A 23,040-nucleotide genomic window follows, 5' to 3' on the forward strand; every position below is an offset into this window, starting at 1 on the left:
GAACAATTAAAACAAAGAACCATCTTGTTTGTATGTATGTGTGTATGTATGTATGTTATTTATGTATGGTGTGCCCACAAAAATATGTGAATGAAGTGTGATTATGAATGTGTGAATCCCAACAAAAGGTACTATTTAAATTGCTTGAGATATAGTTAAAAAAAAAAAAAAAAAAAAAAAGACATCAAGTCAGTGTCTTAATTGGAAGGGTTGGCAATTTGTGCCTCCCACAGCTGGCCTCCAGAGGGGGTCAGCAGAAAATGGCCAAAGCCAGCATGGCCTAATAGCCAAAGGAATTTATATGGATGATTTGATATGGCCTTTAGCTGAGGAATGTGAACTGCTGTGACTCCAGAATGTAACACTCAGCTTCTTAAATGGTCAGATGTTGAAGAACATAACAGGCCTTTTCAACCTTTTGTGTTAAGTCATATCCCTGTTAATCTTTGGGGAAGAGATGTGCTTTAGGCCATGGGAGCAGTCCTTACTACTGAGCCTGTTAAAAATATGCTAGATGACCAAGGTTATGTATAAGGAAGAGGACTGGGTAAATTCTTTCAAGGTGACCCTCAGTCTGTTGCATCCAAAATTTTAATTACCAAAAGAGCTGGAGATCACTCTGGGTTGGGAAATTTTCCTTAGGGGCTATTGCTGTGCAGCCTGTTCCCATTCCTATTATCTGGAAAACTGATAACCCAGTAGGGGTGGAGCAATGGCCCTTATCATTTATTAGTTATAGACCTAAAAGATTGCTTTTTTACCATTCCCTTGCATCCTCAGGACAATGAGCGATTTGCATTTAGAATTCTTACTATTAATTTTAAAGAGCCCTATGAGCGATATCAATGGGTGGTGTTGCCTCAAGGAATGGCCAATAGTCCTACTATTTGTCAAATTTATGTATCTTTGGCCATTGCCCCCATTAGGGAGACATTTCAATCCCTGTATATTATACATTATATGGATGATATTCTTTTAGCTGGCCCAGATCCTAAGAAAGTGAATGAGGCTTTTGGGGAATTGCAACATAATCTTCAAATAGCTGGCTTAAAAATAGCCCCAGAAAAGGTATAAGAATTTCCTTATCAATACCTGGGTCATCAATTGTTATATTCTGGTATCTGTCCTCAAAAGATTACTTTAAGGCTATATGGACTGACTACCCTTAATAATTTTCAAAAATTATTGGGAAATATAACTTGGGTTTGATCTAGTTTGGCCCCCTTAGAAACTGCTGCCTATATAGCTCCGGTCTATTGTATATTAGCCATACAAAGCCTACTATGTCACTGCTGATTTTAATACTAAAACAGATAGTGCCATCATGATGAGAGAGTCTGGTTATGAAGCAGCCTGTAAAGCTCATACAACCTTCCACCTTAATACAGGGTCACTTAAATTCCATTTTAAAATTACTAGAGACCAAGCTGTTAATATAGTTAAGAACTGTCCCCTATGTGCAGAGTTCTTACCTGTTCCACACCTTGGAGTTAACCTTCAGGGTGTCATGCCTAATGATACCTGACAGATGGATGTTACCCATGTTCCTTCCTTTGGCCGACTACAATTTGTTCATGTATCTGTGGATACAAGCCTTTGCTTATATGGGGATCCTCAGACAATTAAAAACTGATAATGGCCCTGTTATACTAGTCATGGTTTCAACTATTTTTTGCAAAAAATTTTTAACTCACATAAGACAGGCATCCCTTACAATCCTCAAGGTCAGCCATGGTGGAGCATGCACATCCCACAATTAAAGCCTATCTTAATAAAACAAAACAAAACAAAACAAAACAAAAAAAAATAAAATAAAAGGGAGAATTTACAGGGTCTCCTCATAATCACCTTTTCTTATCCTTTATATTTAAAATTTTTTAACTATTGATGGTTCTGCTGGATCTGTGGCCCACAGGCATTGGCGCCCTCTGCCATCTGACTATGGCTCAGTTATGTGGAAGAATGTCACTACTGGACAATGGAGTGGTCCTGACCCAGTTCTAGTATGGGCCCAAGGGTTGGTTTGTGTCTTTTCACAAGATGAAGATAACCCTGTTTGGGTGCCTGAGCGTCTGATTCACCATATGGGGAGGGACAGTGATTGTAACAGCCAGTGAGAATGTCCAATGGGCCTTCAAGAATCTACCCATTCTTGATGCCTGTGGATCTGAGTAGCCCTGTGTGCCCCTGTTTTCCTGACCACTAATTATAGTTTGGGTAAAGCGGCTATAAATTTACACTTTGATCCAAATAATAGAGTTTCACCTTCATTTCAGGCACTTGTGTTCATGTTCCCCCTTTTATTTATTTACTTTTTTTGTATGATGAGAATTTATTTTCCTTTCACCTTTTTTCCCTTTGCTCGGGTGTCTGCAGAGCAGCTCAGGACCATTCAGTGGTGGCTCCAACCCATTCAGTGGCCTGCGCTGTGGGAGCTGCTGACCAGTCCTCAGTGGATGGCTGGGCACTCCAGTCTTCTGTAGGAAACTGCTGGAAGGGTACAGAGGGCACCTGGACACCCTCAGACCAGTCAGCCACCTCTGTGAGCAGCGGTGAACTTGGGGGCTGGTACAGTCCAGTCACCTGAAATTCCTCCTTGGTCACAGCCTTCTCGGCAGCGGCCTGTTCCTCCTTCTCAATCTCCTCTGGGTCTCTGTAGAAGTAAAGGTCAGGCATGACCTCCCATGGGTGCTCATGGGAAATAGTACCACGCATGCGGAGTACCTCCCAGGCCAGCATTCACCACATCAGACCCTCTGAGTGAGCTCCCTTGTTGTTGCATGGGATGGCAATGTCCACGTAGCGCAGAGGAGAGTCTGTGTTACACAGGGCAATGGTGGGCAGGTTGATGTAAGACGCCTCTGTGAGGAGCTGGTGGTCAGCCCCGGGGTCAGTGACAACCAGAAGCCGTGGCTCCCGGAAGGCTGCTTGGATCTGGTTGGTGAAGGTCCCCGGAGTGAAGCGGCCAGCAACCAAAGTGGCCCCCATGGCAGCAGCAAACTTCAGCACAGCTCGCTGCCCAGTGTTCCTGGAGGAGATGACGCTGACATCAGCGGGGTTCTCAATGGCAATGATGGCTTGGGCTGCCAACAGCAGCTTCTCCCAGGTCCTCTTCAGATTGATGATATAAATACCATCACTCTTCAGTTTGTAGATGTACTGCTCCATCTGAAAGTCAAGGTTGGTGCCACCTAAGTGGGTCCCTGCAGCAAGGAAATTGAGGACATCCTCCTCCTTCATCTGCAGGACATCAAGGCCTCCGGACATTGTGTAAGTTTCCCTTTAAGTTACGACAGGAATTGAGAAGAACACCGTATGGACCCGTCCCAGGGCAGCACGGAAAGGCTGTTCCCTTCTTTTTTGTTGTTAACTAATGCTACTAATTTTGGAGGAAGTTTCAATTGTTCTCTGCAGGTCTGCCAACTGGTTATCTGCTGGACATATGAAGTAACAGCTGTCATGGGCCACATACCCCAGGTGGTACCTATGCCAGAGACCTCTGCAGATGACCAATGTGTGCAGCAGAGAGGAAAGGAGATTTCGGGATCACGGCTGCCAGTGCTGCCTCTGCCACTGAAGGAACAGTTTCTAGGATAGCCCTCTCCCAATCTGTAAATACTGCAAGCACAGTGGATCAACTATCAGGTGATTTGGCTGAAGCCTTAGCCACCCAAAACACACATTTTTTTTTTTTTTTTTTTGTGTGTGTGTGTGAGAGGCTCATATGGCTTCTTGTCCTCTCTCTTTTACACATACCTGTGTTAATGCATCAGTTTTTAAATTATACAAATGCTTTAGCTATGCAGATCATTAACATCAGTGAAACCTGAGTACCACCTGCCAGTGCAGAAGACGTTTTACAAGGACTTCAACTTGCAGGCATATTATTTAGAGAATGGGCAAGCTCTCTCTCACTGGGGTTTGTAGCCCTTGCACTTGGTGCTACTTCAGCACAGCATTAGACAGGCCCAGGCCAACCTTCAAACAAGACAGATTCTACTGTTTTTTGGCTCAAGAGAAAATGCCTCTGCCCACATATGGCTGACAAACTAAACACCAGAGACAGGTAAGGCAGAAGGGGGCAAATATCCAACCTAAGACAGGAGGGTTACTGGCCTGGGTGACCTCTCCAATGACGTGTAAGGAATTATGCTGATGTCCTCTGCTGCCTGTTAGTTTATATTAAAAGAAAGGGGGACATGTAGGGCCCTGCATAGACCCCCAAGGCACCTTGAGCAAGCCTGAAACTGTTGGCCAGAACTCCTTGCCCCAGAGCTGTTATTGGTACTCTTCCTGTTTTGATAACACACACCTGTTATTTTCCACTGTGCTGTAAGTCTGTATCTAAGCCCGTTCCATCCCATCAATAAATGGCATTCAGCATTCGGCCATTGCCATCGAATGAATGACCCACTATCTTGTCTCTCTCGGCCTTTGCCTGATTTGTGGAACAGATTGTAGTGTGGGCACTATACTTTGAGATCTCCTATACCCAAGATACTGCTTAGTGTCACAGATCACTTCTTGTTGCTTGCAGGACTTTCAGCTACTTCTCCAGCACCATGTCCCACTATGATGATAATGGACTGAACCTATGAACTATAAGTAAGCCACACCAATGAAATGTTTTCCTTTATAAGAGTTGCTGTGGTTATGGTGTCTCTTCACAATAACAGAAACCCTAAATAAGACACCCTGTTTTTTTTTTTTTTTTTTTGTTTTTTAAGAATTGTACAAAAATCTTTCCCAAAGTATGTATATAAGGAATTTCTTTTGTTTCTGTCTTGAAATAACCTATCTTTCATTACAAAAGAGATTATAGGACTTTGTGAATATCTAAGAATTAATGATTGTCAATAAACAGAAATTTGAAGTGAGTTGGGGCTTATGACAGGATCTCACTGTTGAACATAGGTCTTAAGGCCAGTATCCTCCAGCTTCTGCCTCTAAATGGTGGAATTATAGGCTTATACCATCACCAGAAGACATTTCATTATTCCAGCACTAACCCTATTGATGAACATATTTAGTCAGAAAAACAATATGTGCCTATTTTCTAGCTACTCAGGAGGCCAACAAGAGAAGAAGACTTGATCCTGGAGTTTGAAGTCAACCCAGGCAACACAGGGACCCATTTCAAAAACAGCAGCAAACAAGAACACAACCCTATTTAGAACATAACTTAGAATATAATAATTGTCTTAGGGTTTCCATTGCTGTGCAGAGACATCATGACCACAGTAACCCTTATAAAGGGAAAACATTTAATTAGAACTGGCTTACATTTTCAGAGGCTTAGTCCATTATCATCATGATGCAACATGGTGGGAAGCAGGCAGATGTGGTTCTGCACAAGGAGCTGATTTCTACATCTTGACTGGAAGGCAACAGAAGTGATCTGAGATAGTGGATATGGCTTGAGCAAAAATGGGACCTCAAAGCCCAACTCCACAGTGGCACACTTCCTTCAACAAGGCCATACCTACAACAACAAAGCCATAATTCTGAATAGTGCCATTCCCTATGAGCTTATGGGGGCTAATTATACCCAAACTATCACAATAATAAAAATTACCTAGAAAAGTAGAAAATGGGCTTGTTAATAAAGTAGTGTAACATGTCAAGATTGATGCACAAAAATCAAACAGAAGATTTCAAGCATTATGGGTTCCATGGCTTTATTAATCTTATTAGAAACTTTTATGTACATAGCAACAGTTTGGATGATCAATATCCCAGATCACCATAAAATCTCTGAATTCCTAAATGAGGCAGCAAGATACAGACAGACACAATGCTGTTAAACTGTAGTAGGGCTGGTCAGATGTGGGAGTGAATTACTGTAGTGATGTTTTTCCTATTTGTGCACTGCAAAAGGATGTCTCTAATCTAGTTATTAAACGTTCAGTCTGTCTGTGATAATAGCTATTATGCTGAAAGCAATTACTTAGGCTGGAACTAGAGATATAACGGTCAGGTTGTTGTTTTAGTAGAGGTTAGATAATTCCAGGGTTTGCAAAGATGTGCCCTATTCCTCAACCAGCAAGCACATTTACAACATTAAAATTCTCCCTCCTGCTTCCAGTTCTTAAAAAGCACAAAAACAAAAACAAGTACTGGAGAGATGGATCAGCTGCTTGTACTAGCTATTTTTTTTTTTTTTTTTTTTATTTTTACATCAACTTGACGTAAGGAAGTATCATTTTGGATGAGGGAACCTCAAATGAGAAAATGCTTTCATCAGACTGGTCTGTGTGCACGTCTGTGGTTTATTATTAGTGTCTGATGTTGGAGGGCCCAGCCATTGTGGGTGGTGCCTTTACTGGGCTGGTGTCCTGGGATATAAACGGAGGCAGAGCTTTTCTTTTGTCTTAAACACCTGATCACAAATAGCTCATATATTCATTACAGACTGTTTGGCCTATTAGTTCAGGCTTTTTTTTTTTTTTTTTTTTTTTCTAACTAGCTGTTATAATTTAAATTAACCCATTTCTATTAATCTATATTTTGCCATGTGTTTTGTGGTTTTATCTGTCCTCTAGCATGTCTAGAAGGTGGCTCTTGCCAAACTTGGTCCTCCTTCCTCTCTGTATTTTCAGTTTAGCTTTCCTGCCTAGACTTTTTCTGCCTTGCTATAGCCCAAAGCAGCTTTATTTTCGATCAATGAAAGTAAAACATATTCACAGTATACAGAAGGATTATCCCACAGCATTGGGTTCTATAAAAAAGCAAGCTGAGCAAGCTATAGGAAACAAGCCTACCAGCAGCACTTCTCCATAATTTCTGCATCAGTTGTTGCCCTGACTTCCCTTTGAAAATGGACTGTGATGTATAAGTATGTGATTAAATAACCCTTTTCCTCCCCAAGTTGCTTTTGGTCATGGAATTTAATCACAGCAATAGAAACTCAAACTAAGATATTGCCCTTGCAAAAGACTGGAGTTTGTTTCCTAGTACCAACATGGCAGATTATCAGGGAATCTCACAACCTCTTCTGGCCTTCTTGGGCACTGTATGAATGTGGTGCACAGACATCAATGTTGCAAGCAAAATACCCATATTTGTAGAATAAAAATAAATAAATCTTTAAAAAATTAACATGAAAAATAATACTGTTGGAATATGGTCCATGAATGCATTGTGAGGCAATTTCTGAGTGCTTGTGAGAAAACTCCAAGGAACCAAGAAAAGTCTTGTGACCCCAGTTTCTTCAAAAACAAGGATTGTTCTTGGATTATGCTTTTGTGTCTCACCCATGTGTAGTGGATAGGAGTGAGTTTACTTCATTATTGTTATTTGGTTATATGCCTTTATGGAAATACATGTCTTTCACATGCAGCTTCTTCTTATAACTGTACACCACTCATGTGACTCCTCTTAACCCTGAGTATAAATTGGCTGATGCTCTGAATAAAGCATGGGGCTTTAGTCTGCCTTTTCTATTGCCTCTAGAGCAGTGACAAATGCACATTCACATATGTAAAAAGACAAATTCAGTTAGTCCCCAAATTACACTGAGCAAAATGTAATCCCTATAGATTTTCTTTTTATTTTGTTTTTGAGACAGGGTTTCCCAGCATAGCTCTGGCTGTCCTGGAACTCACTCTATAGACAGGCCTGGCTTCAAACTAAGAGGTCTGCCTGCCTCTGCCTCTTGAGTGCTGGGAATAAAGTCCTGTGCTTCACCACTGCTTAGCTCAGAATTTTGTTAAGAAAAGCTTTTGCTTCAACAACAACAAAAATGTCCATAGCAGTTCCTTTAACAAATTATAAGTATTATTATTAGTATCTTGGTTTAGGTTCTAGCTGAATTTGAACACTCCAAGCTTAGGTGCAGGTAATGAACATGGAGAAATTACATGTCTGTTAATAAGGTATGTTAAATTCTTTTTGTTGTTGTTGTTGTTGTTGTCATTTCTGAGAGAGAAATGTGGTGATATATTGTTTATGATCTAATAAAGCTTGCCTGTAGATCAGAATGCAAAGCTAGCAACAGTCACAGAGGCTAGGCAGTGGTGACACACACCTTTAATCCCAGCTTTAGAGAGTTATTTAAAACAGGAGCAGGGTCTCAGAGCTAGCATTCAGTCTTAGGCAATTAGTCTCCATCACATTCAGGCCCTAGCCTTGGCAGAGGTAAGAGCTCTCTGGTGGCTTGGATTTGTTTTTATGATCTTCAATTTGAACCCCAATATGTGTCACTGGGTTTTATTATTCATTCTACAAATGTAAAGGTACAAATCCACAAAAAAGCTACTTTTCTGTGGCTATGAAGCCACCAGCCTAGGACAGAGCTGCACACAAGGCTCCCATTGGAGTCTCTGCCCAGGCAGCTAGATTCTCTGTTGTTTTTCCCCACAAGTCTTTTATCAAGTTTGGGATTTTTCTATTTAGCCTCTCAAATCCCCCTAGACCAGCTGGCTCTGCTTTGAGGCATAATCCCGTGTACAGTTTTTCAGACCACCATCTTTGTCTCTCTTCCCCAACCCATTCCCATGGGCTGCAGGCTTTCCCTATAGTTCCTCTTGGGCTGCCACTCTCAACTCAGGGCTACCAGATATGTTATGCCTCACAGCTCACTGACTCTGTTAGCAGATTTGATAAGACAATTGGGAATTCTTAAAGAGAGGAATTAGTAAAAAAAGAGTTTTTTTGTTTTTCCTGACATTAAAAAATCAGAAACCCTATTACAATGGAGAGGGTTAGGTCTCTGTATGATTGCACACTGCATGACTTAAAAATAGAACAATTAAATGAGGGGATGATTAACTTAACTGGGAATGACATCTTGCTAATTATCATTTTGACCATCTTAGTTGTTGGTTTGATAATTCCTGGTTTAACTCTAAAAAAGTTAGTTGATATGAGTGCCAAGATACAGGTCTTAGAAAGACTTATTAAAGCAGACCATAGAGATATTCAAATCCAGTCAGAGGGAATCAATGTAGAGCCAATCTTAGCATTGCAGATTACAGATTACAGAGGAACAGCCAACCTTAATATATCCAGTAATCTTACAGAAATTGTCAAATGATAGAGTCTGTGTAAGAGCTAATTGGATTCCCGTGATAATGTTAGATTTCAAGAGATTCAAGGAAGGAGTAGTCTCATATGGCATGCATTCATCATTTGTGAAGCGACATTAAACTCATTGTCAGTTTGTAATAGAATTATTCCTAAAGACTGGGTAGACTTGGTTAATGCTATATTAGAGCCTGGTTCACAATTACAGTGGGGTACCTGGTTCAGAGAAGAGGGTAAACTAGAGGGATGGAAATCTCCCAAGATTAAATTCTTGGAGAATGAGATTATGATAATATTTGGAAAGGCAAGCTCTGTATGATAACCATGCCCTGGCTTTATGCCATGCAGCATCTTTGAATGCTTAGGAGTAGGAAAGAAAAATGAGTCATTTACTAAAGTTATTCAAGGTCCTAAGGAAGCCTTCATGGACTTCTCACAAAGAATGACATCAGTAAATAGAATGATACCAGATTTAGAAGCTAGACAAATATTAATTGAATTGCCGGCTTTTGAAAATGCTAATTTTCAATGCAAAAGGGTAATAATTAGGCCTTAAAAGGTCAGCACCTTTGGAGGGATGGATTTGAGATACAGTCAATATTGAATCTTATGACCATGATGATGCATGGACAGGAGAAATAATTTCAAGAGGTTTGAAGAAAAATCGAAGTGTTTCAGTTGTGGCAGGCAATTACAAAAGGATTGTAAACAGGGTGTTCCTAGAAACAATAAGCTTTCTAAGCATAATACAAACAAAACACCCCTCCCTTCTGGATTATATAGAAGGTGTGACAAAGGCAGGCATTGGACTAATAAATGTAGGTCAACAAGACACATTCAAAGTAACCCTTTCCTGTCACCACAGAGAAAACTCTTTTCCAGAGCAATTAAAGAACCTAATGCCTATTGTAAGAAAACATAAAAGAATTTCAGGAGAAATCATCAATCAAAACTGATAAAGATTAGATTAGGAACCTCCCCAAAGTTAGGGTTGGGGAAGGGTTTTTGTTTGTTTTTTAATGGTAGTATTTTTAATTAAAACTTGAAACACGTTTGTCTTACATGTTAATCCCAGTTCCCTCCCCCTCTCCTCCTCCCCTGTCATCCCCAACCCCCATCCCACTCCCTTTCTGCTCCCCAGGGAGGGTAAGGTTTTCCATGGGGAATCTTCAAAGTCTGTCATATCATTTGGCACAGGGCCTAGGCCCTCCCCGATGTGTGTAGGCTGAAAGAGTATGGGGAAGGGTTTTGTTTTTGTCTTTTCAGGAAAATAAAAATAAACTTCAGGAATTTAAGATCTTTGGACAAATAAGCATTCAAAAAGGAGAACTACTGGGAAAAAATACCAAGAAAAGAAATATTCTGACCTAATGTGAACTATGAGGTCTCCAAAAAGAAGATGGAACCCCACAATGACAATTCCACCAGGACTATGATAACAGCATTAAGCTGAACAACAACTTGAACTACAAATTGCACAGAACAATTTTGAGGTGGCTAGTTGAGATGATCCAGTCTCACAGACTACTCTAGTCAGGACTTGAGACAAGCCCTGCAAGTTCCCATTATTCAGAGACTGGACAACAAATGATATAGCAACCTCTCCTAGGACTTGACAATTAACCAAAATTGTTCTTTTCAGGATCCCCTGAAGATGCCATCACCCTCAGACAGCAGGAAGTAACTTTAAGAACACAATTATATTTCCAAGAGGTGTTTTTTTGGTTGTTTATTGGGTTATAGATATTTGTCATTGTTTAGGAGGTTGGTTACAAGTTGTTATTGGGTATAGTCAGCAAGAAAGTTAAACATAGGGGGGTTAGATTCAGATTCAGAGTTCCTGTTTTGAAGAAAAAAAAAAAAAGGAGAGGGTACAGGTATAATAGGATAAAAGGGTAGGTTATTGCATCTACTTTAAGAGAAAAAAGGGAGGATACAGACATAAGAAAAATGTAGGATATTAAATCTACTTTAAAAAGCAACTGCTAGTATTAAATACTTTACATTAGATTGGACTTTTGTATATTGCATACAAATTTTGTATACTGAATACAAATTTGAGATTAATTTTGTTAAAGCATACTGTATATACATTTCTAATATTGTTCAAGGTATTGTACCTAAACAGCTCATTTAACAATGTAATGCAAATTTTTAGTCTTTGAAAGGATAATATGGATATGCAGATTAGTAATTAGTCATGTTAGGTATGTTTACAAAGTTAAACATATATTTTAGAAAGACAGGTCATCTTCAAATACTTCAGAGATCTACAAAATATGGCATTTTAGATGTTTTAATAGCTCCTGGCAGCACCAATACACTTCAGAGAAGATGATGGGCACTGAAGAAATTCCACATGGAGTTTACTTTCTTGTGGTAAAAGTTGCCCACTGGGCAAGAAAGTGCCCTTGCCTTGATTTCTGACAGTATGCTGTTCAAACTGGACAAGCAGGACACAAAAGAGAGTAATTGCCAAACCTTGTCAAGACAAGGACAGTCCTTTAATAATCATGCTTCAAGAAAAGTTTGTCAGATATTTTAGGCCTGTGGGCTGAAGATGGATGCCCCAGTGTTGCAGAGGACCCTTGGGTGACTGTTCAGGCAGCCAGCAGTTTCTGTCATTTACCCCATCTTTTTTTAGTTGCTTGCTTGCCCTTCCTGCTTATTCAGTTAATATTATTTCCTTCATGGGTCTCTGTGAAAGTTTAAGACTAGATAGTTATAGTTTTCCCTGTTTACCAGATTCAGAAAAGAAACTCAACTAAAGAGGTGTAAAGTATAAAATATTCAGTGACGTTAAATATAATTTGATAATGGAAATTTGAATAGAAAGTACATTAGGTACAAGACTTTGGACTCACCATGATAGTATAGATAATGGAGTGTTTTCTCTGAATTTGTCAAATGCACATGTATAGATATTATTGATATACTTATTGCCTATATTATTGTAATTATTATTATTATATTATTATTATATTATTGTACTTATTGTACATGGTCTTTCTTATATTAGTTATAGCTTCCATTTTTATATTAAACAAAAAAGTGGAACTATGGTGATAGATTGTTTATGATCTAATAAAGCTTGCCAGTAAATCAGAATGCAAATCTAGCCACAGCCATAGAGACCAGGCAGTAGTGGTATATACCTTTTGTCACAGCAGCCACACTATTTAGCCACAGAGCTGGGCGGTGGTGGTGCACAACTTTAATCCCAGTCTCAGAGCTGGCAATTAGTCTCCATCCACATTCAGGACAGGATTGCCCCAGTCTTGGTAGAGGTAAGAGCTCTCTGGTGGTTTGGCTGCTTTGCTTTTTCAAAAGCTTGAAAAACTCCAATATCTGTCCCTGTGTTTTTTTGTTTTTTTTTTTTTTTTTTTATTCATGCTACAGAGAACTGTACTATGTAACCCTGGCTATTTGTCAAGCTTATAATCCTCATTCTATGATATGGGACTATGGAAGTATAATGCAATGTGGGGACACTGAATTCTGTTAATTGGATTCTTATAATACTTGACATTTTGTTCCTAGCTTATTTTATTTTGCAGGATGTCTTTTGAGTTTATTGCATCTGTCAGCAACTAATTTCTTTTTACAAGAGTATGGTTGTATGTGTACACTATTTTGTGTATAAATTCATTCATGGATGGTTATTTGTTTTATCCTTTTGGCTACTGTGACCAGTGCTGCTATGCAAACTGATGCATAATATATTTGAATCCCACCTTTCTGTTTCTTCTGTTTTATTTTTGTTTTTTATTTTTTTTTTAAGCTATGTGGGAAACCTGATATTCTAGGCAGACAAAACACCAAGAATACAGGCCATGACTCAAGTCTCCCCGTGTGCTAAGCAACAGCAGGAAGGTCAGGCATAACAGAAGTTTGACACTTTGATGAGGATAGAGGAAGTACTAGGCGAAGTGGTTTATATCAGGTTTCCTGCAGAGGGCTGATTTTGAACTATAATCCAATTTGATGATTTCCAGCCTTTCTAACACCTAATAGAACCTTTTGAATGAACTGAGAAAAGTATGATAGAACTTGTAATAATAAGTCAGTGTCTTGAATTCCATGGCTTTTTCCTCCAAATTCTTGTCCCTGTACTTATGGTTTTCTCTTAGGCTGTTTACCTGCATCTGTTGGCAGTGATTTTCAATCCTCTTCCATATAATTTCCACCACTCCAAACACCTTTAGATGTATCATTATAACCTATGATCCAAATTTAAAATTCTAGTTTTAACAGTTAGTTGGCAGATTTTTCAGAGCTAATAGTTTTGTTTTTGCTGATGTTTTTGAGACAGCTTCTCAGTATGTAGAGCACTAACTGGTCTGGAACTTACAAAACTTACTACCTGTCTCTGACTTCCAAGTGCTGAGCATAAAGTATGTCACCATGCTTATAATTGGCAATTTTGTAAATAAAAGGAATCAGAAGTAAAACTAACATCAGCAATAACAACTATCATCATCTAAAAATGGGTCTATATTCCAGCCACAAAAGAAAAGCACTTCATACACATCCAAACATTTGATTTTCTTCTAATAACCTCAGGAAGTAGGCTTTACCAATTTAGCCACATAACTGAAGTTATACTCTTAGAGAGGTTGAATAACTTTCCTATACAGCAGACAATTCATAAAACCAGGCCTAGGATTGGCTTCTACTGCAGGGCCAATTGCTTCCTTAGTTAAGCAGCACTGCTTCATTTTTTCAACTACTCCACAAAATACAATCCTCTCAGGTCTTCCTCAGGTCCACACACTTAGAGGACAATTCAAGGTCAACATTACTAACTGCATCTCTTGGTTTCTGTTTTAAAGCACATATTATTTTTCTAAGAATACTAGAGCTGGACAGAAGCCAATATTATAATCTTGGCTTTAAGTTGCAGGCAAATCTCTATAGAACAATAGTTCTAGTTCAAGGGACAATGGAGCTGACATTGCAACAACTATTCCTACTATCTAAAATCTCACCTCCCACAAGTAACTGGAAAATTGACAGTATCCAGTATAATGCTTGTTACATAGTTGTAACCAGATTTAAAACATAAACTTCAAACTAGGCATGGTGGTATAAGCATTTAATCCCAGAACTCAGGAGGCAGGTAGATCTCTGTGAGTTTGAAGCCAGTCTGCTCTGGAACAATCTCTTTGTACACTGTGAGTATGTATTATTCTCATTGATTAATAAAGAGCTGACTAGGGAGGCAGAGGCAGGTGGATATCTGAGAGTTCGAGGCCAGCCTGGTCTACAGAGCGAGTTCCAGGACATACAGTCAGCTGTTACACAGAGAAACCATGTCTCAAACAAAACAAAACAAACAAACAAACAAACAAACAAAAAAGCTGTCTGGCCAATAGGTAGGCAAGAAAAGGTTGAGGAAACAAGATGAACATGTTGTGCTGCAGAAAGGTACTGCCATGTGACAGACTGTAGATAAGAAATATCAGTTAACTTAAGTTGTAAGAGCTAGTTAGTAAAAAGCATAAGCTATTGGCTGAGCATTTATAATTTATTATTGTAAGGAGCTGGCCAGTGATCCCAACGAAAAACTCTACCTACAAATGGTGCCCAAAGTCCGGCAATGTATATCCACATAAAATTTGAGAAAACTTAAGGTTCCGAACACACAAAAACCAAATAGTTTCCTAGTCTCTAAGTCTCACATATCTCTTGGTTGGAAAGTCTTGTCAAACATTTGAGCACCAGGACAGGCTCTAAAGCTATACAGAGAAACCATGTGTTAAAACAACAACAACAACAAAATACAAATAAAAGAAACATAATAATAATAAAAAAAGCTATGTAAAGATGGAAAATTCACAGAGTTTGGATACTATGTTATTGTGTTGTCTTTAAATTGTTTGGCTACTGAGGTAGGAGCAACAGCTTCTAAAAGACATTTATTATAAATGCTGCTGGATTAATCTAACCTATTCTCAAACTTTAAATGGGCAAGAAGCTCAGCTTGCTGGCATGAGCCAGGCAACAATGCACTTTTATCTGATAAAGTGAATGATTAGAGGTCTTGGGGCTGAAATGATCTCAATCTATTCTCAAACTTTAAATGGGTTAATAAGAGAGTTAGCCAATAAGAAGCCCAAGCCATTGGTCAAACAGTTAATAATTAATATAACCCTCTGTGTGTTTATTTGGCACTGAATGCCTGAAAGACAGAAACTTCATTTACACATCCTAGTAGAAACCTTGGAGACAGTAGTGCATGTCTCAAAAGGAAAAAAAAAAAAAAAAAAAAAAAAACAAACAAAACAAAAAAAAAAACAAAACACTTGAAACTTGGAGAAACTGTCACTGCCAAGAACCTGAAGAAATTTAAGTAAAATAAATACAATGTAGTATTCTGGGTAGAATAAAAAGGTGTTGTTGCCATACTACCAAAAACAAGTAGGTGAATAAAGCATACATTTTTAGATAAAAACACAATCATATTTTTCTCAGATGCCTTGTGCTATAGCTCACTATAAAAGAAGCAGAAACATAAATAAGTAATGCTGATGTAAAGCTAGGCACAGTGACACATGCCTATGATCTCAACACACAAAAGGTTAAGGCCAGAGGAAGAGTTTGAAACTAGCCTTGCTAGACAGCAAGAATTCCAGTCCTTGAATATAACCATGATCAATACCACAAGGCTGACGAATGTGTACTCAGGCATATGGACAATTATTTTACATTTTCCAGAGAAATACAGTGACACCTATGGGTCCATATGGAAAGTGCAAGATTTGTCTAGTTCAGGGTTAGCTTTAGCATTTCTACAAAGGTTAGGACTGAACTTCAGTTGTCAGCATGCACAAACTGTCAGCACTGCATAAACTGGATGTGGTAGTACAAGGAAAGAAGTTCAAACCTTATCTATACACAGGAAGTTTAAATAAATTTATGACTATATAAGACCTTGTCTTAAAAAAAACAAAAATCAATCACACATCCCTTTTAATAATGTCATTTTTAAAAGGCTTGTATTTTCAGGGGTTGCTGGTCAACAACATCACCAGGCCAGGGGCCAGTGAGATAGCTCAGAGGGTAAAGACACTTGTTATGCAAACCCAGCAAACTGAATTCAAAATCCAGAAACCATGTTAAAGATGGAAGAAGAGAAGCAACTCCCAAAACTTTACACTGGCCCCCACAAATACACTGTAGTGCACTCATGCCTTCTAAGGTTTGAAGAAATTTACAGAACATATAATCCAGCTATAGTTTTTTTTTTCTTTAAAAATTACAGTAAGGTCAGGCACAGTGTGGTACACTGAGAAGGCAGAGACAGGCAGCTCTTTAAGACTGAGGTCAGTCTATCTCTTATTGGGTTCCAGGACAGCCAGGGTTAAATAATGATACTCTATGCTATGGGATATTTTGATCGAATTCTATCATACCTGAGACTGACAATAAAGTTTACTTTCAATCAGAAGGTGGAGCTAGTTCCTAGCTGACAAAATTAGCCAGAGGTTTTGGAGGACTGAGGTCATATAAAGAAACACAGGAAGTATCAGGGTGGAGCACAGAAAGATTCTCAGCCTTTATGGATTGTGGGAGAGAGGCAGGGAGAGGGGGAGGAGAGAGGGGGAGAGGGGAAGAGGGGGAAAAGGAGAGAGAGAGAGGGGGAGAGGGGGGAGAGAGAGGGAGAGGGGGACAGGGGGGAGAGGGAGAGAGAGAGGGAGAGAGGGAGAGAGAGAGGGAGAGAGGGGGAGAGAGGGGGAGAGGGGGAGGAGAGAGGGGGAGAGGGGAAGAGGGAGGAGAGAGGGAAGAGGGGGAAAGGGACAGACAGGGGGAGAGGGGGGAGAGGGAGAGAGAGGGGGAGAGAGGGGGGAGAGGGGGAGAGGGAGAGAGAGAGGGAGAGAGGGGGAGAGAGAGGGGGGAGAGGGGGAGAGGGAGAGAGGGAGAGAGAGAGGGAGAGAGGGGGAGAGAGAGAGGGAGAGAGGGTGAGAGGGGGAGAGAGGGGGGAGAGGAGGAGAGGGAGAGAGAGGGGGAGAGGGAGAGAGGGGGAGAGAGAGGGGGGAGAGGGAGAGAGAGGGAGAGAGGGAGAGAGGGAGAGAGAGGGAGAGAGGTCACTTCTCTGCCACTTTTCTAATCATTTAGGTTCTTATCCCAATATCTGACTCCTGAGTTTTAGATAAATGCTTCATCTGGTGCCCAACATGAGGCAAAAGATCACAAGGTTTGTGGCTGGAGTTGCCACTGCCATCACGGCTGGTTTTCCCTCCCTCCACTCAAGTCCTTGGTGCCAATCTGTTGCAGCTTCTCCACAGAAGCCTTCAGCTGCAGCCAGTATCAAATGCCACAGGTGGCTGGGTCCCAAATGGCCATCACTGATCACTTCTGTCATTTAGGGCCCATACCCTCTGTTTCTGCATACTGTGTCCACTTTTCAGTTGGCTTCCTCTCCCCATGTGGTACAGGTTTCCCCAAGAACCCCCTTCTTGGACCACTGCCACCCCAGGCCAGCTGCCTTGACACCCACTTAGGCTTTTACTGCAGCTGCCACTGCCACACTCTCAGCACCCAGCTACATGTGAGCAGCTGCAACTGCCTTCAGCAAGGCCATGCACTTCCCATCTTCTCTGCTACTCTGCTGTCATTTTCAACAGACACACCTGGGAATTCTTAAAGGGGAAATTAGTTTTGTTTTTTTTTTTTTAAAGTTTTTCCCCATGTTAAGAATGGTGAACAATATTATAATGCCAGGAGTTAGATAGTCTCTGTATGGTTCCTCAATGGATAGTTTGAAAATGGAAAAAGGGACAATCAGCTTAGCTGGGATTGATGCAATGGCATTATGGGTTTGGTAATTCATATTTTATCCTTTAAAAAGTGGTTTGATATGAGTGTCAAATACAAAAATTTGACTGATAAGATATAAGTGTTAGGAAGACCTACTAATGAAACTAAGAAAAATATTCACATACAGCAGTGCAGAGCAGAAACTATTTCACCATTACATTATTAAACTGAAGAGGAATATCATAAGGTTATTAAAAGAAACCAAACTTAATAGATCCAGTTACCATTAAAGAATGACCACCAGATATGATATGCATCACCAAGGCTATTCAGAAGGTAACTGGAATCATGTAGAAATGTTAATTTGAAAAGATTTAAGAATACAATCATTGCATATGATATGCAATGAAGCAGTTACAATAGAAAACAGTGGAGAGAGGAAGCTAAGGTCATAGAACAACAAACTAGGGTTAGAGGTATTGAAATTTCCCAAAAACAGCTTCTTGGTGAAGGCCAGTATGCTGATTTGCAAAGACAGATCACATTTGATGACCACACCTTGGTGCTATGCTCAATAGCAGCTTTGAATGTTTGGGACAGGGTTGAAGAACCAGGAAAGAGGACTGAGTCATATCTAAAATTATAAAAGACCCCAATGTGGTAATTTATTATTTATGATTTATTGAAGTTTGCCTGCGATTCAGAAAGTAAAGTCAGCCACAAGCCATAGAAGCCAGGCATACACCTTTAATCCAGGATTGAGAGGTAGACTGATCCATGTGAGTCCAAGGCCACCAAGATCTACCTACACAAGAGAAACAGCCCAAAAAAGATGACCCTAACACCTGGGATTTAATCCCAACATTAGGGAGCTATGTCAGACAGGAGCAAGGTCTCAGTATCAGGCATTCATTCTCCAGCCACATTGAGAAGAGGAAGACATTCAGTCTCAGGATTCTACAGTCACACTGAGGAGAGTCATCAAGATCAGTCCTTTCAGCCTGAGGCAGGGGTAAAAGCTAGGACTGACTACTTTGCTTTTTCTGACTTTCAGCTTGAAGTTTGAACCCTTTTACTTTTTGTGTTAATCCCCAAGGAAGCTGTCACTGATTTTTTTTTTTTTTTTTTTTTTTTTGCAAGAATTGATAGATAGAATCATATCAGATTCAGAAGTTAGACAGCTGGTACAGGGGCAGCTAAATGCTCAGCATATTGAAGAATTGACTATTCCTTGGAATTCTCCTATAATCTGATGGGAGATGTCATTCTGTAAATATGTTTCTCTTATGGTTAATGAATAAAGTACTGTTGGCAAATAAGAAGGCAAGATAGGCGGGACTAGGAGACAAGGAGTATTTTGGGAGATGTAGTAGAGGGGAGAGTCAAGATATAGGGACTTGAAGAGGTCTGGCTGGGACCCTCTCTTGGGTAAGATAAGACCATGGGTAAACACTCAGATTAATGGAAATGGGTTAATATTTAAGACATAGCTAGCCAATAAGAAACACTAGTAACAGGCCAACATCTTTATATCTAATATAGCGTCTTTGTGTGTTATTTGGGGCTCACACGGTTCTGGTGGGAAAACTGCTCATAATAATAATTGTCATTAAAAAGAAATCTGGAAAATGAAGAAGTAGGAGCTATTAATAAGGTGCTCTAGGCAATGGGCTCTTTAAAGCCTGGAATTCCCTTTTCTTCTTTATTATTATAGTAAATGATATAAAAGAACTTATTATTATTATTTGCCTTTACAAAACAGGATAGAGAAAAACTTGCCTTTACAGTGCCTACTTACAATAATTCCCAGCCTGTTAAAAGGTATCAGTGGAGCCAGGTAATAGGGAGACAGCAGAAGGAGGATCTCTGCTGTGAGTTTAAGGCCACCCTTGTGTATAGAGTTAGTTCCAGGACAGGGCCCAAAACCCAAAACTACAGGGAAATGCTGTCTCAGGGAGGAGGAGGAGGAGGAGGAAGAAGAAGAAGAAAAAAAAAAGCATTGTGTAATCTGTCTCTAGTGATCATTATTACCCATTTCTGTTTATTAAGCATATCTTTCTATAACAGATTTTTCTACAACTGTTTGTCCTGTAGGATTATATGGTATACCTGTGATACGTTTTATGTTGTAATAAGCAAAAAACTGTTTGCTTTTATTAGAGACATGCTGGAACCTTGACACTCTTAATTTGTACAAGTATTCCCATATCATTTAGAGCAGGGCCTAGGCCCTCTCCCATGTGTCTAGGCTGACAGAGTATTCATCTATGCAAAATGGGCTCCCAAAGTCCATTCGTATACTAGGGTTAAACACTGATCCACTACCAGAGTCCCCATAGACTGAAGAGCAGTAACTTCTAATGTGTAATTATTACAGAATCAGACTTTACAGAACTTAAAGCAGTTGCCCATTGAAATCCTGAATATGTATCTGTGGTATGGTGCATATATTTTACTTTTCACCACACAATGAAATACATCCATTTGCCAAATTTCATTTCTTTGAGTACCTTTGGGGTTACTGTCTGCAGGTAATGGAGTTTGGTTATACAAAGAACAAGTAGGACATTTATTTGGCTTGTTGGCAAGTGATACAAAATTTTTTTCTAAACCTTTGCTATTTACATGTATTTCTTATGAAATTTTGAGGCTTCTAATTAATTTCCAATCAGTAGCTGATCAATTTCATCATTGCCTTGTGATAGAGGGCCTGGTAGATACCAATGGGATCTGATATGTGTTATGTACAAGGGATGGTTTCTATTTTTGATTATCTATTGCAACTGAATAAATGACAAAGTTAATTCTGAATCATTTGGAATAAATTTAGCAGTTTCAATACGTAAAATAACTCTTTCTGCATATTGAGAGTCAGCAACTATATTAAGAGGTTCAGGAAGATCTAATACCATAAGAATGGCATATAGTTCTGACTTTTGAACAGAATCGTAAGGGCTTTGAGCCACTTTACTTAAATTTCTTGATTTATAATCTATCTCTCCTGATTTATTTGCATCAGTGTAAAATGTAGTGAGGAAGGAACCAAATAAATAAATAAAAAAATTTAAGTCTCTTGCTTTTGGGACATTTGTTGCTAAACTCTCCCAAGAAGTTACTGCAAGCTCTTTGCCAATGTACATTGACAATTATTTGGAGTATGGCTCTCTCCTTTTCTAAACCCAGGCATGCTTGCTAAGAAAAATCCAAAATTTCTATCTCATGTTAGAAGAGCCACCTGGTATGGGACAAAACAAAAACCAAAATTAAGGGATTATTATGTTGCCATTAGTCTCATAATCCTTTGGTTTTATTTTGACTTTTAAAGACTTTTCTTATGGTATATTTTCTCAAAATTTATAAGATGAATATATATATTTAAACTTTCTGTCATGATATTAATACTAAGAGTACTAAGTAATTCTAGAAATAGGATTCATCCAGCTTCTTTTTAAAAAATAATTTATTCTTATTTTATGTACACTGGTGTTTTACCTGCAAGTTTATCTGTGTGAGCGTGTCAGATCTTGTAGTTAGATAGTTGTTAGCTGCCATGTGGGTGCTGGGAATTGAACCCGGGTCCTCTGGAAGAGCAGTCATTACTCTTAACCCCTGAGCTATCTCTCTAATCCCATCTAGCTTCTTGTACATGATTGTGGGCTTGAGTTTGAATCAGGTAACTAGGAATTAAGCTTGTGCACTCCAGATGTATTTAATATATTGTAGTCCTTTGATCTCTCTGAGATCTGCTGCATATGACATTTAAAATGTTTAAGTTTTCTACAGTGAACTGTGTGACCATTCCTAACAGTGATCTTTGAAGTCTCCAAAAGGACCATGTAGCCGCACAAGGATGATTCCACTTGTGGAATGCCATAAAGCTGACAATACCGCCCAAAATCAGCTGTGGACTACAAACTGCTCAGAACAACTTAAGGCAGTTAGTTGAGATGGTCCAGTCTCACAGGCTACTCTAGCCAGGACTTGAGATAAGCCCTGCACTTTTACATTACACCAATACTGCCAGGAGCGATCGAGGCATAAGCCTTAAAAAATGCCAGCTTTTTCTTAGAGCCCATTGAGTTAGAAGATAGCTACATTGAGTCCCAACTTACTTTCTCCCCCTCCCCAACTTCCTGAGAAGTAGAATTTAGGGTTTACAGGAATGCAGTTAGGTGACCCCTCCTTATGCAGTTATTTAGCAACTCCAAAGACCTCTTACCCTGTTAACAATTTGCTAATCTGCATACCCTGCTCACCTTCAGTGACCTATAATGAAGAATACCAGGCAGTCCAGTTACCAGGCAATGACCCCAACCCCCTGATTTCCCACCTTACCCAGCTTCCCTGCCCTAACCACTATATAACATGTTTGAGAAAAATAAAATTTTGCAGCTTGATCAGAAAGCCTATCTTGCTGCCGGTTTCTCATGTCTCCTGTCCCTTCATTCCAGGTCCTTTGGGGTTCAGGCAAGAGTAAAAAAAAAAAAAATCCCTTTTTATTTTGACAAATAGGGTGAAATGTTGTGGAATATTTTGATTGCCCTTTGACATACCCAAGACTGCCAAAGAAGTTTACTTTTGAATATGAGGGTGGAACTAGCTACTAGATGACCAAAATTAGCCACAGAGGTTTTGGAGGACCAAGGACAGACAGACAGATTCTTGGCACTTTTGGATTGAGGAAGGAGAGAGAGAGAGAGAGAGAGAGAGAGAGAGAGAGAGAGAGAGAGAGAGAGAGAGGTTATTGGTTGCTTCTCCACTGCTCCATTTAGGTTCTTACCCTGCTGACACCCAACTTTTTCTTGATAAAGAATAGAGAAGCTCTTTAACTCTGTCTTAAGAAGGAAAAGGAGTCATATGTTCCTTTTGTACATTAGAGCTTAATTTTTTTTTAAATTAGGTTATGTGTATGAATGTTTTGCCTGGTACTATTGGAGGCCAGAAGAAGGTGTCAGATCTCTGGAACTATTGTTACAGATGGTTATACCATCATGTGGCTATTGGAAACCAAACTCAGGTTCTCTACCAAAGCAATAAGTACTCTTAACCATTGAGCCATTTCTCCAGCCCCTAGTTTTTGTTTATATCCAAAACTGAAAGTCAGTGTAGCCCTGGCTAGCTTCAAACTTCCAGAAATTCTCCTACCTCAGCTTCTGAAGTGCTGGGATTGATTATAGGTGTATATCATACTAGCCTGGCTTAGATTTTATTTTAAAATAATTTAAAACATTCACTCAATAAATCGTCTATGGAACA

General features: G+C 39.5%; 1 protein-coding gene and 1 pseudogene across 3 annotated transcripts in view; both read right to left on the reverse strand.

The window, feature by feature from the left end:
- Scai (suppressor of cancer cell invasion) overlaps positions 1-23,040 on the reverse strand; it is a 111,587-nt gene that overhangs the window by 73,981 nt on the left and 14,566 nt on the right. Inside the window, exon 3 of one of the 3 annotated variants that reach the window (XM_051185370.1) lies at positions 13,164-13,244. The exons of the other annotated variants lie outside the window; for them this stretch is intronic. The gene's annotated coding sequence lies outside the window, so the exon portion shown is untranslated. The remainder of the gene's footprint in view (positions 1-13,163; positions 13,245-23,040) is intronic. 3 annotated transcript variants of the gene reach the window in all.
- LOC127222864 (40S ribosomal protein SA-like) lies at positions 2,368-3,315 on the reverse strand (annotated as a pseudogene).

Source organism: Phodopus roborovskii, unplaced genomic scaffold, assembly GCF_943737965.1.
Source record: "Phodopus roborovskii unplaced genomic scaffold, PHOROB, whole genome shotgun sequence".
NCBI classification, from domain to species: domain Eukaryota; kingdom Metazoa; phylum Chordata; class Mammalia; order Rodentia; family Cricetidae; genus Phodopus; species Phodopus roborovskii.